Source organism: Parasteatoda tepidariorum, chromosome 11, assembly GCF_982258835.1.
Source record: "Parasteatoda tepidariorum strain Cologne lab strain chromosome 11, Ptep-v5.0, whole genome shotgun sequence".
Classification (NCBI taxonomy): domain Eukaryota; kingdom Metazoa; phylum Arthropoda; class Arachnida; order Araneae; family Theridiidae; genus Parasteatoda; species Parasteatoda tepidariorum.
Window position 1 is genome coordinate 96,641,650 of NC_141765.1, and position 16,218 is coordinate 96,657,867.

At 28.1% G+C, this 16,218-nt stretch overlaps 1 pseudogene across 1 annotated transcript in view; it reads left to right on the forward strand.

The window, feature by feature from the left end:
* LOC147801940 (voltage-dependent calcium channel subunit alpha-2/delta-3-like) overlaps positions 1 to 16,218 on the forward strand; it is a 76,276-nt pseudogene that overhangs the window by 20,438 nt on the left and 39,620 nt on the right. Inside the window, exons 5-7 of the transcript XR_015430229.1 lie at positions 6,999 to 7,094; positions 11,447 to 11,506; positions 13,874 to 14,075. The product of XR_015430229.1 is annotated as a voltage-dependent calcium channel subunit alpha-2/delta-3-like (transcript). The remainder of the gene's footprint in view (positions 1 to 6,998; positions 7,095 to 11,446; positions 11,507 to 13,873; positions 14,076 to 16,218) is intronic.

The window sequence follows — 16,218 nt, forward strand, 5'->3', positions numbered from 1 at the left end:
TAATGCAAAACTTGGCATTAGAAACATTACTTTGAAAACCTGAAGGTTTTTATTACTTCATTTTTGGCAATGATTCGAAAACTATATATTAAGAGTGGTGGTTACCGAGCACCTTGTTTGTACAATAATGTTAAAATGGCCAATTTTTATATCGCTTTTTTTCAGGCTATAAGAATTAACGGGATTTCACACAAATTTTTAGATCGATAAGCGAAACCATTAAACTCTGTTTTATTACATTATTCTTCACTATTTGAATTTTAATAATGATTTTATCTTCCTTCGTCTTGAATGTCATTCATTTATTAAGACTACTTTCAATAAAAATCTTTAATTCAGAAAGCAATTGTGCTTTTGTAAACTCAATCAACCTTGTATCATTTATAACTCACATTTTGTAAGTGATTTTTGATGGGTTTGAAGGTAGTGTCTTTAAAAAAAAATCCTATGAATATCCGGAGTTGAAACAAAAATTTTAAAAAAAAAGGAATGAGAAAAGTTCAAGCGTTAGCAATTTTTATGAGATACAGATTTAATGATCCCTCTCTTTCGGTATTAAAATCCTATTATCTTTTTGCTCGCTAATGGACTTAATTTTAAAACAAAAAATATATATAAAAAAAATAAAACCTTCACAGTCACTTCTAGCTGAGTTTAACTTTGGATCCATTAACTTCTACATATTTTGGGATAGAAGATGGTGATCCTTCTTTAATAAGTGAGAGAAAAAAAATTATTTTTCATCCTTTCTATTTTCTATACAGTAATTTTAAAAGTTATCTTCGTAAAGCACTATTAGAATTTTTTTCTAAATTCGGAACTCAGTTATTTTTCAATCAGTTTTTTCTTTTTCAATCATTTTTTTTTTTAAAGTTTTTTTACAGTGACTCTCTCATTTTTCCAAAAAACATTCGATCAATTTTTCTTAAGAGCACTGGAAATTCTTTGATCAAATATATTTTTTATGAGAAAATAGGGTACATAAAATAGGTCTATAATTTTTCTTTTATATTTAGTACAATATATTTCGAAATTGCCTTCCTATAGGTTTTACGATTATTTCAAATCGACTATGAATTTCCTTACATCCTTTAAAGATGCACCATAGCTAATTTGCAAAGCATGCTAAACACTTTGTTCCATAAAAACTGATTTCAACTATATTTGACATGCTCATTTCATCATCAATATAGCTAGTCACACAGCCCAGTGTAGGCAAAAGTCTGTTCAACGAGAACTGATAGCGAAAGTAAACAAAGCGGCGTGCTATTTGGCGCAATACAGCTGTCTACTTGGCGCCGGAATAATGACAAATAGCGCCTATCAGACAAGCAAAAACTCTTATTTTTAGAGGGTTGTTTGTTTTGCCGTGGTGTCTTTTTGTAAGTGTTTCATGAGTAATATGGAAAATAAAGCGATGGATTTAAGTCCTCCTAAAAAACGACAGAAGAAATCTTACATAAGCTGAGAAAGAAATAATATTGAACATTTACAAAACGGAAGTGCATTCAAAATAAATATCAATTTAAACGACGAAGATTCATTTTTACTTTTTATTGATATAATTATTCCTTATTATCCATGATTAATTGATCATTAATACAGTAATTCTTAAAATTTTGTTCTTTTCTGAGTAGTTTAATATAATTATTTTCGTTATCGGTACAGTTGTTAATTAAGTACAGAAATTCAAATGTTACGTAAAATTAAATAATTTTGACACTTGATTCTATTTTTTCAAAAACCTATTGAATTCGAGGTTTACAAACTGCTTTTTTTTATAGGTTAAGTGGGTATATTTTTCTTAACAAAAGATTTTGTGAGACATACAAAAAAGTTCCAAGTTTCTTTTAGTGTAATTATTTTCATAATATACTTCCCTTAGAAAAATAAAAATAATTAACAATTTAAAAATACAAATAAATGCAGTTCCTTCTAATATATTTTTAAATCAATCGGTGAAGCATAAAACTATTTTAAATATTATTTAACTTCTAATAAATTTTTAAAAAAATTTTAATTATGAAAATAAAAGAGTATTTTTTTTAACATAACTTTCAATTCTATACGACTTTTACGATGAAATTATAAAAGTTATGTTTTTCATAGATATTTATACAAAATATATTAAAACTAATTTAATCAAAACTTAAAGAAATATAAATATATATTAAAACTATTCTTAAAATAAAATTATGTGTTTACTGAAACACTTAGAAACGTATTTTCATGAAAATATTTTAATTTTGCACTTTCTTATTTAATTTTAAGGTATCAAAAGCCAAATATTGTTTTCGTTTTTCTATAAAAGCGAAAGCTCTGTCGATTCAAATGAAATCGCCCATTCAGCGAAGAAACCGTTAAAATGGCAAATGTTGGCGATCAAACAGCAACCCTTTTGTTTACTTTCACTCTCAGTTCTCGTTGAACGGACTATAGTACCTTCTTTTAAGTTATCGGCCACAACGGCGTTTCTTTCTTTTTTTAATGCTTATGGGTTAGTTCCAATTATGAATAAATATTAAAATTGTTTTCTTTATAATTCTCAACTAAAAGACTTAATGTTGTTTATATATACGTAGTTTAAAATAATATAAACATTCATGTACCATACTATTTTTTAACAAAAATTCGACCATTATAAATTAAATAATAAATTCTTATAAAAATGTTGTTTTACATAGAACTTTCTTAAGATCAACTAGTTTTATAATTGTATGCAACTAAATTTTCATTCGCTGAAATACAATAGATTAAAATAATTTCAATATTTAGTCGATTATCTTACGAATTATTGAACTGATGTTAATAAAATTGGATATGAACTTAGGTTAATGTAATGCAATAAAATATCTATTCAATAGTTGTAATCTACAAGCATAATTGTGTAAAACACTGGCTTGAATCGGAAGGTATGAATTATTTATTGCAGAATCGAACAAGGGAAAAAAATATGTGAAGATACGATATGACTCACTCTTAGAGATAGAAATTGTTTAACATTGCAACTCCAAAAATGTAAATAAGCAGTATAGAACTTTCTATAAAAATTGGTCACAATTGTAAATATAATTATAATTATTGTTATAAGCTTTGAAATTTTCAGGCCCTAAATGGTTGTCGGAGAGGAAATGTGAGTTTAATTTCCTCCTTCGGAAAGTCCTAGACATGTGCTCCATAGGTCTGGAGATCTGACTGAACAATTCATCCAGTGAAAGTTTCTTGCTTAATTTTAAGAGAATCGTAGACCAGATGAACTCTGTAAGGATTCGTATCGTCTTCTATTAGAATAAACACTCTCTGCTGCACTCTCCAAAAGTAAACAAAAGGATTCAAAACCTAATCCCAACTCTAAAGTTCACTATTTCGTGATCAGCGGGAGTTCAACGTAATGCCTTCCCTTATTACTTTCTCGGATATTACTTGGCAGATAGCGAGTTCCTGGTTTAAATTCTTCATTCTTTAAGAGATATGTTGGAATCTGATAGCTGCTTTAAAAAAATTTAGAAATCAATCATCATCTTAGCGGAGGTTTCGTGATCTAGGCAGACATCATGTAAATGGCCCACTTGAATTCAACTGAGGCACTTTTATTCATGTAGGTTATATGAATGAGGTCTTAAAGCTCTTGGAATTCGCAACTTTCCTCCGACCGTCATTCACAGCTTGAAAACAGTATTGATGAATTATTGGGCTCAAGTGTTACAGATTCTTCAACCATTTTAATTCTACTATGAAATCACTTTATTAGCCTGTACAATAAGGACCATATCCCCCCTATTAATCAATTTCTTGTTTAATTATGTAAGCATTATTCCATATCTTATGACTTATAGTGAATGTAGCTTAACTACCACTACAAATATTAAATACCAATTCACTAGTATATAATACATGTTAACTTGATTCCACCAGAGGTACCTTTTGATAGATGAAGGTTGACAGAGTCTTAAGATTAAATCCCTTCAATGGTGACCCAGACGTGATAAAAACATGCCAATATCGATGGTTGATTTTATAGTGGTAGTTACGCCACAAACGTTTCACACAATCATGATTGTGTATTATAACTGTTATATCATTTTTTTGTATTATTATAACCTATGCTCATGCCAAATTTCATTAAAATTGGTCAAGTCTGCCAATTTTATTAAAACTTATCTGGAAGATGGTATGTGAACAAATTTGAAAATTGGATGCTAGCAAGTAACGTGCTCCATGGGTCAGCATGCATGGTGCGAAACACACCTGACATCGCTAGCAGATATCCTACTAAATCTGATCTAAAACGTTGATTCAACATGATAATAAAAACATGCCCTCAAGGTGCTACGTTAACACGCCATGCACAACCACGTAATTAGACATAATCATGTGATTAGTTACAAGTACTCAACATCGGTGTAACTCCAGACATTTACACAAAAAGTGAAATTAACAATTCTGTGTCCTGAGTATTAACTATTGAAGTCATTTTGCTACACTGCAATTACCCCTCCACATATTTTAAGGAACAAAGAATTTATCAAAAAGACGTTACAATAATTGCAATATTTCTCTTTCTTTTATGCAGCATAAAAACCTTTTTTTTTCTTGGAATAACTCCAAAAACCATTCAAATGGTCCCAAAATTAACAATATGTATGAATTCGGCACCACAAAATACCACCATTTCCTTTGAGGGTTTCTTTTTACAATTAAATAATAATCCTTATAAAAATGGATTTAAAATATCAATCATTTTCATCACTAATTTATTTAAAAACATAACAGAATAATCATTTAATTCAGTGAAAATTAAAAATCAGGATTATATACAAAAGTATTATAATTATTAGTAAATGAACAATTAAATACAATCTGTAGATTTAATGTTACTTCCGCCAATAAACAAAATTTACTATAAAAATTCCAACATATGTGTTTCAAAAAGAGGAAGAAAACTTTCAACCACTTCATGTCAATTTATTAATCTGCCTCCAGCTAATATTTTCCATTTACTTCAAATAATGTCGAATGCTGCACACCAATTAAAATGGTAAACTCAATTAGGCAAATTCGCTCATTTTCTAAATTGGCATTAATTTTTTTGCAATTATGAAGTAAGTTATTCACTATTAAGTTTTCTTTTTTTTTCTTCTTTATTTTTACTGTATCAACAACACTCGTTAAATTTAATTTTGCTGTTTTTTAAACCACTTGAAACATTTTGCTACTACGTCCAATCTAATTATTTTCTTTTCATTATCAAGATTTAAAAATTTGGTATTTGAAAATTAAGATTGATTAGTTGTTGTTAAATTTTTTTTTTTTTAAATTCCTCTTAAAAAATTTTCGTTTGCTTTTTATTTCGTATTACATTATATACATTTTTAATTTATATTATGTTATAAACATTTTTATTTCATATTACATATATATTGATATTCTAGAAAGTTTTATTACTGAGATTAGTCAGTAGAGCAATTTATATTGTAAACAGTAAAAGTCAATAACAATACAAAAAGCATTTTTTTTATAAGCTTAGACATAAAAATAGATCGGAAATAATAACCACCACTTAAATAATCCTGCTACTCAATGTGAATTATCTAATAGTATTTGTAACCAAACTTATTTAAATAATGGCATTATTGCTAATGATTTGATTCGACTTCAGAATGAATATTCGTACACTGTGATACCGTTGCAGTCTAGAACCGGTGGAATGAGTATCGGGACGGCTCTGTAGTTACCCAAGCGCTACCTTTGCTTTGCAACTTGGTAAACCAACAATAAAATAAATCTAAAATAGCACAGAAGTAGGCAACCGGAAAATTTCCATCATCAATACTTACTCAAAATAAACATTTGTATAAATTTGTATTAGAAATCTGTTTTTATTTGTTCTCATTTGAATTGCTTCAGATCGATCAAACTTTGAAATTGCTTCAGATATAGTATATAGTATGAGCAAAAGTAATGGTACTTACTAAGGATAATACTAAGAGCATTTATGAAAATGTTCTGATCAAAAAAAAAAAAAAAAAAAAACATTATAAGACTGTGTTCTAGTGGTCCTTCTAATTTTTTATTTTTGCGTCAATGCTAAATAATTAACGTTAACTAAGTTACAAATTTGACATAAGATGTATTTTTGAAGATGCATTCATTTTTTATAGTTAAGATTAAGAATTTCCATAGTTGAAAGTTATAAAAAAAATATATTCTATGAAATCTGCACAATTTTTTCTGTTGGGACATTCAAAGTTTGACTCCAATGATATTAACTGTACTCTTCACCTGGAAAACATATTCTTAATTAGTTGTGCCTTATGCTAACCAAGACATTTTCTGCATAAGTTTTAATCTTTCTTAAATATTTACCTATACCAGAAAAAAAATATTTTCAACCCTATTTATTAAATATCAAGAATATTTTAAATCATGAAGACATGAATTTATGATACATTTAGGGGATTCTGTAATCTATGTCTTAACTATTTTTTTTAAATCGTTTTAAAAAAAGTATAAGTTAATATTTAATCTTAGAAAAATATAATAATCTTATGAATCACTGTTTAGGAAAACCAAACAAAAACAGTAAAACCTGCTTGCAGGAGAAAGCTGTGAAACTTAAAGCAATTACCAGAAAATGTTTTCATCTAGTAATCAAACTGTTTTATATGTTCTTCCTTATGAGTGATTTATCAAATTTTGATAATATTTTTTTTTCTTTGCTTAAATATAAACTTGAGACCCATAATGTATATGCATTTACTTACTTTTGATTAAGATTCCAAAAGTATATACTGGAGGCTGTGCTTATTTAGTGTCTCTAATAATTACTAAATCCTCTAAGAGTTAAATAAAGCAAAATTATTCAAAAATATTTCTGTGGTGCTGTTCTTTTCCATTGAATGACAAAGGGAATTTATTTAAAACAAAAACTAATTATTAAGATTGTTAAATTTTACAATACATCCCTTTTTGTGTTATTTAAATATTCATTCTCTCAGAAATTTAATGACTTAGGTGCTACAGTAGATGCTACAAAAATGATTGAAGAAATGCGAGTGGACGTTCAGAACGTCTTATCTTGGAAAAAACTAGCAGTAACTATTTAATATATTTTATAGCACTCCTTTCCTTTATTTCCAAAGCTATATTTGACTACAAACGGGACGGAACTTATGTCGGATTTTTATCATCATATTTTATGCTCTTAATGGAAAAAAGTTTAGAGGAATACTTAATTACTTACCTTTTATTAATTTACATGGATTTCCTTTTTTATTAAAAGAGAAAATTGGAAAAAGTATAATTTTTGAAATTTATTTCTATTCCAAAAAATTAAATAATCATTCATTTCTATACCTACATCATCATAACTAGACAGCGGATTATATGCACTAAAAAACGGACAAAATATGCATGCAAATATGCACTAAAAAACTTGAATATATGCTCTCAAAACTAGAAATATGCATTTAAAATAGAAATTAAAAGTTCAACTTATTTAAATACTTCTACCAACAAGTTTTCCAACAAACACAGCTAAAACATTTTTTTGTTAAAAGGAAGAAAATCAAAATATTTCTTATTTGAATCTACACATTTCTGAAGAAAAAGCCTAAAACTGAAGTATGATAAATGAGAGAAGAAAAATCATCGCATTTTCGGGAAAGATTTTATTAAACTGAATAATTTTTGTTGCAATACACAACTAAGTGTTTTTCCAAATTTTCAAGGGTGAATTGATGTCGTCGGTCATTTAAGATCATTTTGAAAGTAGAAAATGACCTCTCCACGTCAACCGATGTTATTGGACAAAACTTGTACAATTCCAGTGCTATTCAGTGCTTGTACAAAAATTTCCAGTGCTGCTGCAGATTTGACCATATACGGAGCGGCATCACTGACAAAAATCAAAACATCTTCAGAACCATCTCTATCAGGCCATAATAATCTGATAGAATCATTGACAAATCATGCTATGGTTGAATGATTGACTTTTTCAAGGGCTTTGCTTGCTAGAAGATGTGATCGAGTAGGAATATTATCCATTTTTCCACAAATAAAATGAGCAATATAGCGACCGCACTTATCTGTCGTCTCATCGACTTCAATCCATATAGGGCCATCTCCAATATCTCGTCGAATATCATCCAGTTCTTCATTATATATCGGTTGAAGGTAGTTCTTTCTTAAAGTCGATTAATCGGGAATGATCTAATTGGTACAATATTTTTTTTAAAAACTGTCTTAAGTTTGGATTATTTAACTTTTTTAAAGGAATATTACTGCTTACTAAGGCTTTGCATAAATCACTAGAAAAATCACTTTCCTTTTTAGCTGCTTGAACAGGAATAGTTAATAAACTTTGAACAAATCCTTTTGTATTCTGCTTTTTCTTCACGGAGTGAGCATTAGTCTTTATATGTTGATCGATTTGGTACTTTTTTTCACAGGAAATGTGTTTTTGACAAATCACACAAAATACTATTTCCCCATCGGTCGTAAAGTCCTTCCCATAGTCCGAAATCCATGTCTTCATTAAATTTCATTTAGTCGACTTAATGTTTGGCATATTATGGATGGGTGGCCTAATGTAAACAATAACAAGCGTCCTTAAACCGGAAAAAATTTAGAAAATTTCCGGTGTATCCCTCCGCTTATGTTATGAATACGAGGCGATATGTGAACAAGCCTAATATTCTATGCAGTTTTGTTATTGTACTTTGGGTTCAAATCTAAACATAATTGTACCATTCATAAGAGCTTTCAGAAATGTATTGATTCTCAGAGGTCGTAAGGCCAAAAAAAATTTTGGAAAGTTAATATCTCATTGTGAATGATTCTTAAGGTTTGCCATGTTTTGTACTTTATCCCTTATTTGGCTACATTTGAATAAAATGTCGCCAAAAATATCTTTAAAAATATCTTTTTAAGTTAGCCTAATTAGAAAATATTCTAATGATTATAATATTAATATGATAATACTGAAGTTTAAAGGCTGAAGGAAAGAACTCGGTACATGTGAAATACTGCAAAAGATATGATGCAATAATATTATGGCGCGTTTTTTCAATCTGCGGCGTGAAAATATATCGGAAGCAGTAACCCGGAAGTCTTGCGAGAGCAATTTAACCACTAGCGCCACCACCCTTAGTTTTACACGATCACCCATCCATAAAATTCAGCAGTCAAAAATCATGTTCGAAGCTTCACTAACTACGTATTCAACTGATGGATATCGAAACTATCTATCTATCGGATGGACTATCGAAATATGTTAGAATAGCAGCTCTCTCCGAAAATGTATTCACTCCACCTTTTAACTAATCAATCACTGGAAAGGGAGGTCATTTTTTACCTACCCACATAAGCCTTATTTTTCCCACACAGATTGACAATTATTTATTCCAGGAAAAGACATCCCTTCATAGAATATCTGACCATCCCTTTCTGAGGTTTCTATGACGAATGTCTGTTTGGGTGGGCCCTTTGTACCCCCTTCCTGACACACACCTCATTTCTACATCTTTTTCAGGTGATTGCAATCACCCCCAGCAACATCAATCCAGCTGACCCTTTCAGGTGATAAAGAATGACAAAACAAAATTTAAAGCGTTCCTTATGCTAACATAAAAAGAATAGTGATATGGTTTTATGAGGGAAAAGCCATAAAATGCTGAAAATATGCAGTTATAAGAGCAAATATACCTTTTTATGCATTTATATGCACAAAAGGCAAAAAGTGCTAAAATATGCAATTGCATATCCATGTATGCAATTGCATATTATCCGCTGTCTAATCATAACTTTTGAAGCAAACCTACTTATGTCTGAAAAATTGGTTTTGACCTTACATGAGTGGGATTGTTATGTTATGGAAATCTGTGTTTGCAAATAGCAAGTTAATATAAATATGGCTTTATTTGTAAAAAATAAAATTAAATTATTTGGGAACAGTGAACTAGTGAAATACTTAAAGAATGTGTGCATGTTAATACAATTGAAGGGAACATATTTTACTCTATGAATTCTCATAGTACTTCAGTGTTATGTACTTCATTGTTGTCTCTAATCCTTTTCTGAATTTCATCAAGTTGTTGACATTTAAAAAGTTGATAACAGTCAAAAGATCTGATGTTATGTTCTTTCTTGTAAGTTCAATTTAGTTTTCTAAACCATCATAAATATAGGTGAAAATTAAGTTCTCTAGCAAAGTTCATGACACCCGGTGGCTGAGTGGTAGCGCTTCGCACTCCCGCACCACAGGCCCTGGGTTCGATCCTCAGTCCGGGCAACTCAGTTGACTCAGACTTGCATCCCTTCAGTGGGTCGATAAATGAGTACCAAGCATGCTTGGGAACTAAAAACTGGGGGTTCCGCGTTTGGCTGACAGCCTGACCGGAACATCTGCTCCTGCACCCCAGAGCCCAAAGTCAAGAAAGCTGAGGTAGTCCTTGGCCCTCTATGGGCTGTCGCGCCACTGAGATTAGCAAAGTTTATTGCCTGAAATAGTGACTGCATTTCAAACATTGCTAGTAGTCACTCTATTCGGAAGAAAAAAATGACTAATTAACTACAAAAAAAAATTTAGTTTTTCTGACCACTGATTTTGTTTTATTTATATATGTTTACAGTTTACAGAATTACAATTATTTTTCACTTGTATTTAATATGTACTTAGATCATTAAGAATAAATTTGTGTAAAATTTGGAGTATTTTACTTTCTTATGAAAATTTAACACTTTAAAGGAAAAGTGAGCTATTATAATTCTATCAATCCTGAAAAGATATTATGTCCTTTATTTTAGTTACATGAAAAAGAAAGTTCTATTTATATTAAATTAGTACAATATTAAATTGGCTATTTCAAATAGCTTAGACGATAATATAAAAGTTTTATAAAAAATTTACAAGTTTGTAATTTTCTAATATAATATTTATTATTGCTGTACATCATTCAACTTTCCTATTTAAACCTTTCCAATTGACGTAGTAAAACCTTGATTATCGAAATTGCCAATTAATTTGTAGTTTATAACATTTTACTAAGTGTACAAACTCTGATTTATTATGAAGGTGCTATACCTGAAGCTAATAATAAAAAGAGTCATAAGTATAATTAAATATTGCTTTTTAATACTAAATCACCATTCATATTTTTATGCTTTATAAATTGTAGATGTTAGATGATTTGAACATTGTAATTCATATGAATAATGATTACTGATTAAGCATTGGAACAGTAATTTATGAGTGGAAATCAGAATATAGCTAAAAATAATGGTTGAGTCTTTAGCAAACTTTTCAAGTAGGTTTGGTAGCAAGTCAAGAAATGTCTGGAATAATTCGGGTACTACTGTTCTTTTATTTCTTGCAGAAAAAAAATTAAACCTAAAATGTATGTATTCATATTTTATGCCTTATGTGGATTTTTTTTCCCTTTCTCAGCGAATTGCAGAAGTGGCAGAACATGCAGCTGCTGGATATCAATTTGATTAAAATATTAAAGTTAGTAATAATTACATTTTTCATTATTGTTCCATGATTATTTCGAATGTTTATTAGGCTTCTTTCTTGTTTTAAACTTAAACACATCATTATAAATTCATTGAGAAATTTATTAAAAAAAAAAAAAAAAACATGTTAAGAAGTTAGTGTTCACTAACTTTAAATAAAATAAAAACTGATTATAAAGTTTAAATGTTAATTTTCTGCTGACTTATCATTATTTTATCTCCTATATACTTTTAAATGACCAATTTAAATTTATTAAAAAAATTTAAACTTCCTTTTATGGCATTTTAAGCATTAAAACTACTAAGTATTTTTTTTTATCATTTTAAAAGCTTTTAGAGAAATTAGAATGATTTTACATTTAAAAAAATTTATTTAATTGAAATTAAAAAAAGTATTTTCTGAATCTAAAAACTTTTTTAAAAAAAAGAAAATAATGATCTTCTCAAGTTTATTTCCCCAGTCACTTTGGTTTTAGATTCTTGGGTTAGGCGACTTTGTATCTTGTTTCAAACTTAAGCACATTATTATAAATTCTTTGAAAAATTTATGAAAAAAAAACATGTTAAGAAGTTATTGTTCACTAACTTTTAAATAAAATAAAAACTGATTAAAACTTTTATGAAGTTTAAATGTTAATTTTCAGCTAACTTACCATTATTTTATCTCCTATATACTTTTAAATGACCTATTTAAATTTATTACAAATTTTTAAAATCTCCCTTTTATGGCATTTTAAGCATTAAAACTGCTAAGTATTTTTTTTTAAATTTTTATTTTTTATCATTTTAAAAGCTTTTGGAGAAATTAGAATGATTTTACTTTTAAAAAAAATATTTAATTGAAATTAAAAAAGTATTTTCTGAATCTTAAAAACTTCTTAAAAAAGGTGATGATTTTCTCAAGTTTATTTCCCCAGTCTCTTTGGTTTTAGATTCTTGGATTAGGCTTCTTTGTATCTTGTTTCAAACTTAAGCACATTATTATAAATTCTTTGAAAAATTTATGAAAAAAAACATGTTAAGAAGTTAGTGTTCACTAACTTTAAATAAAATAAAAACTGATTATAAAGTTTAAATGTTAATTTTCAGCTGACTTACCATTATTTTATCTCCTATATACTTTAAAAAGACCAATTTAAATTTATTAAAAAATTTTAAACTCCCTTTTATGGCATTATAAGCATTAAAATTGCTAAGTATTTTTTTTTTATCATTTTGAAAGCTTTTAGAAAAATTAGAATGATTTTACGTTAAAAATATATATATATTTAATTGAAATTAAAAAAGTATTTTCTGAATCTAAAAACTTTTTTTAAAAAAAGAAAATAATGATCTTCTTAAGTTTATTTCCCTATTCACTTTGGTTTTAGATTCAATAAATATTTCTTGAAAGTAAGGAGAAAAGTTAATTCAGCTGGTATTAATTTGACACCTTAGGGCAAATAAAAACAAAGCTTCAGCAAATATGCTAAAAATAAAATTAAAAAAAAACATAAGCTGAGTGGGCTAATATTTTTATCTTGAAAGGATTTAAAGATTAGATCGGAAATGCCTAAAGGCATTGGTAGAAAATTGATGGTACTTTTTATATTAAAGTCCTTGTGTATTTATTATGTAATTAAAATATCGGTTATAAGGAGCTTAATTTTTATACCATGCACATTTGGAACAAAAATGTTAAATAAAAAATATTTCTTGCATTGTCATATGTATGTATTATGATGCTTATGGATATTTTAATAGATAAATCTTTATTTGTGCTTCCTGAAATGAAAAAGCTTCTTTGTTTTATTTTAAAACATTTATTGTATGTTTCTTAAATGTTTCTATCTCTTTTTATTTTCATTAATATTATTTAAGCATTGTTATTCTACATTTAAAAAAAGTGTTGCTTTATTTAACATTAAATTCTATTTAAGGATGATATTTATCAAGCATATATCTCTTTTAACAAACTTTTATTTCGACTTAGGAATGTCTCTGTTTCGCAGTTAAAAAAAAATATCCCTCCTATCTTTTATCGGCCTTTGCAAAGCTTGTTCTCTAAATTTTTTGAGATTTACAAGTTAATTTTTAGCAGCTGATTTACGTGTTTGAAGGAATTTTGAGTTAAGGTTTTTTTTTTTTTTTTTAATTTGACTTTATTTACCTGATATTTTTACTTTATTTTCCTGTTAACATATGTGATTAGTTTGATAAAATTTAAGAAGAAAAAAAGAAATCAAATTCGAGAGCTAAACACAGCATTTATGAAGGGTTCAAATATTGTTTTTCCACACATTCTGTTTAATGATGCTTTCTTAAGTTTGTTAAATAAAAAACAAACCATATACAATAAAATAAATTTTTGTCATTTCAGCATGAATATTATAATGCTCGAATGGAAGAGAAAGAGGTTGAAGTAGAAAATAATGAAATTGATTCTAATGATGTAGTAACTAAAAGAAAGCCCAAAAAGAGTATTAGAGATCTAGATATGAAACCGCACAGAAATTTTGCTAATGCTCCTGTAAATTTTAAACATAGCTCTGTTCATGTACCTACAAATGTTTATGATAAAGGTAATATAAACATAAAATAAATGTTGTTGCATTAAAGAAGCTTACATTAACTTGCATTAAAGAAGTAAAAATCATTAATAATAATTTTTATTTCTTAGATATAAACAGATTTTACTGCCTGTCCACCATTGGAAGACTATTTATTTTCAAACAACTTTTGTGACTGGAATGTCATTTTGCTAAACTATCCTCATTGGCGCAAAGCTTTCTTCCAGCTTACTATCATTTCTTTTATCTTCCTTTGGTTTTAGTTTTTACTAAGGATGTAATTAACGGATATGGGAGAATTTCGATCCTTTTGCGTAATATTCGGTTGGCATTGCCAAATATTCGGCAAAGTATTATCTAGAAATTTATTTTTCAATAAAATGTTTTTTTTTTTTTTTTTTTGGAAGAGGAAGGTTAATTTGAATAGATTTAATAAAGAATATCTGAAATCGAATTTTTTACTAAACATTATTTAAAGATATTTTTACGCATATTTGTAAGTTCAAGTTAAGTTAATTAGTTAGTATAGGTTCTGAAAGACATATGGAAAAACGAAATGTGAAGAATCGCAACTAGATTACTTTATACTGAACCATGAGCTTTGTAATGCTGATTTGTTTTTTTTAATTTATTTGTTTACATTCAGGCAAATCAGTTTTGCCGTGTTTTAAAAATTTTGTGTCTTAAAAATTGAGAACTTTTTCTTAATTTTTCATTTTTGTCTTTTTTTTTCTGTATTGACTATAGCAGAGCATTTTAACAGTGCATTTCTAATAGACTTAATTCTTTTATTGTCACTTTTTTCCTGTACAATAAGACAGATAACCAATGACATGGAAAACTATTATTCTCAACGTTAAAGTTATATTTCAGAATTAAGAAGAAAAATCATTTCTCTTTTGCTAACTTTCATTTTTATCGTCGTTTTTATTATTACAGCATTTTTTAAAGAGCATCTCTAATGAACGTTATTCTTTTATGGTCACTTTTTTGTAAAAAAGTTGAATTGAGATTTTTAGTATTAAATCTTTCATTTAAAAATTAGAAAAATTCTTGTTTTGACTTCTATCTAGCTTTTTCAAAAATATTTTTGTTTTTATTATGGCACGACAATTAAGAGTATTTCTATTAATCTTTTAAACTTCATTTTTTCTTGAAAATAAGGTAATTGGGAAACTGAGATGCTTAGCTTTAAAATTTTCTTTCAAAAAGTCATCGATTTTTCTTTGAGAAATCATCGAATTTTATTTTTTCGGTTTTGCTTTTTTCTATAACCTTTTTTTATATGGGCGTTTTTATGATACTGGTGCTTTTTTAAAAACGTTTCTGATACAGTTTTTTTCTCTTTCAATGTGTTACAGATAATTTTTTCTGGAAAATATTATTTTTAGCATTAAAATTTTGTTTTAAAAATGAAGACAATATTTTTTTTTCAACTTTGCAATTTTAGTTTTTTTAATAGCTGTTAGATAGTTTTTTTTTTAATCTTAAATGTTTTTAATTATTTTAATATCTAATTATCTTTATTATCTTAAGCATTTTTATTGAAGTTTTTTTTCCTTTACCCCATACTAATAATACGGCTAAATATTTTATTTTATAACCGTCGTTGAACAGCCGACCCAATTTCATGGGTTTACGACTACTTACGTTCAACTCCGTAGCCTTGTCATTTTGAACCAATCCAGAAGACAAGGAAACTCCTGGATCAGTACCCCCAGAGGTATTGATTTGTTGTGGGAACATGGAGGACTTTGAGACTCGACAGATTTAACGTGCATCAGTCACCATTTAGTACACGGGGAGTCTTCGGCCGGCGAGGATCGAACCCACGACCTCTTGGATATGAGCCCAGCGCCCTACCGACCAATAAGGACTAAACTTATTTATGTATAAAAACTATCATTTATTAATAATTTTAAAAAAAGGTTACTATTTGGGTGCCGAATATTCGGTATTTGGCCAATATTTTTGCCCGAACATTTGGTATTCTGCCAAATCACTATTCATTACATCCTTAGTTTTTACATAACCACTACTTTAATTAAACGTCTTTTGACTTTCAATTAGCTTATTCTTGTTATAGTAAAGACTGTTGTCATATTGTATTTATTTACTAATTGAACTTACTCAAAAAATTTTGCTACCAATTGTA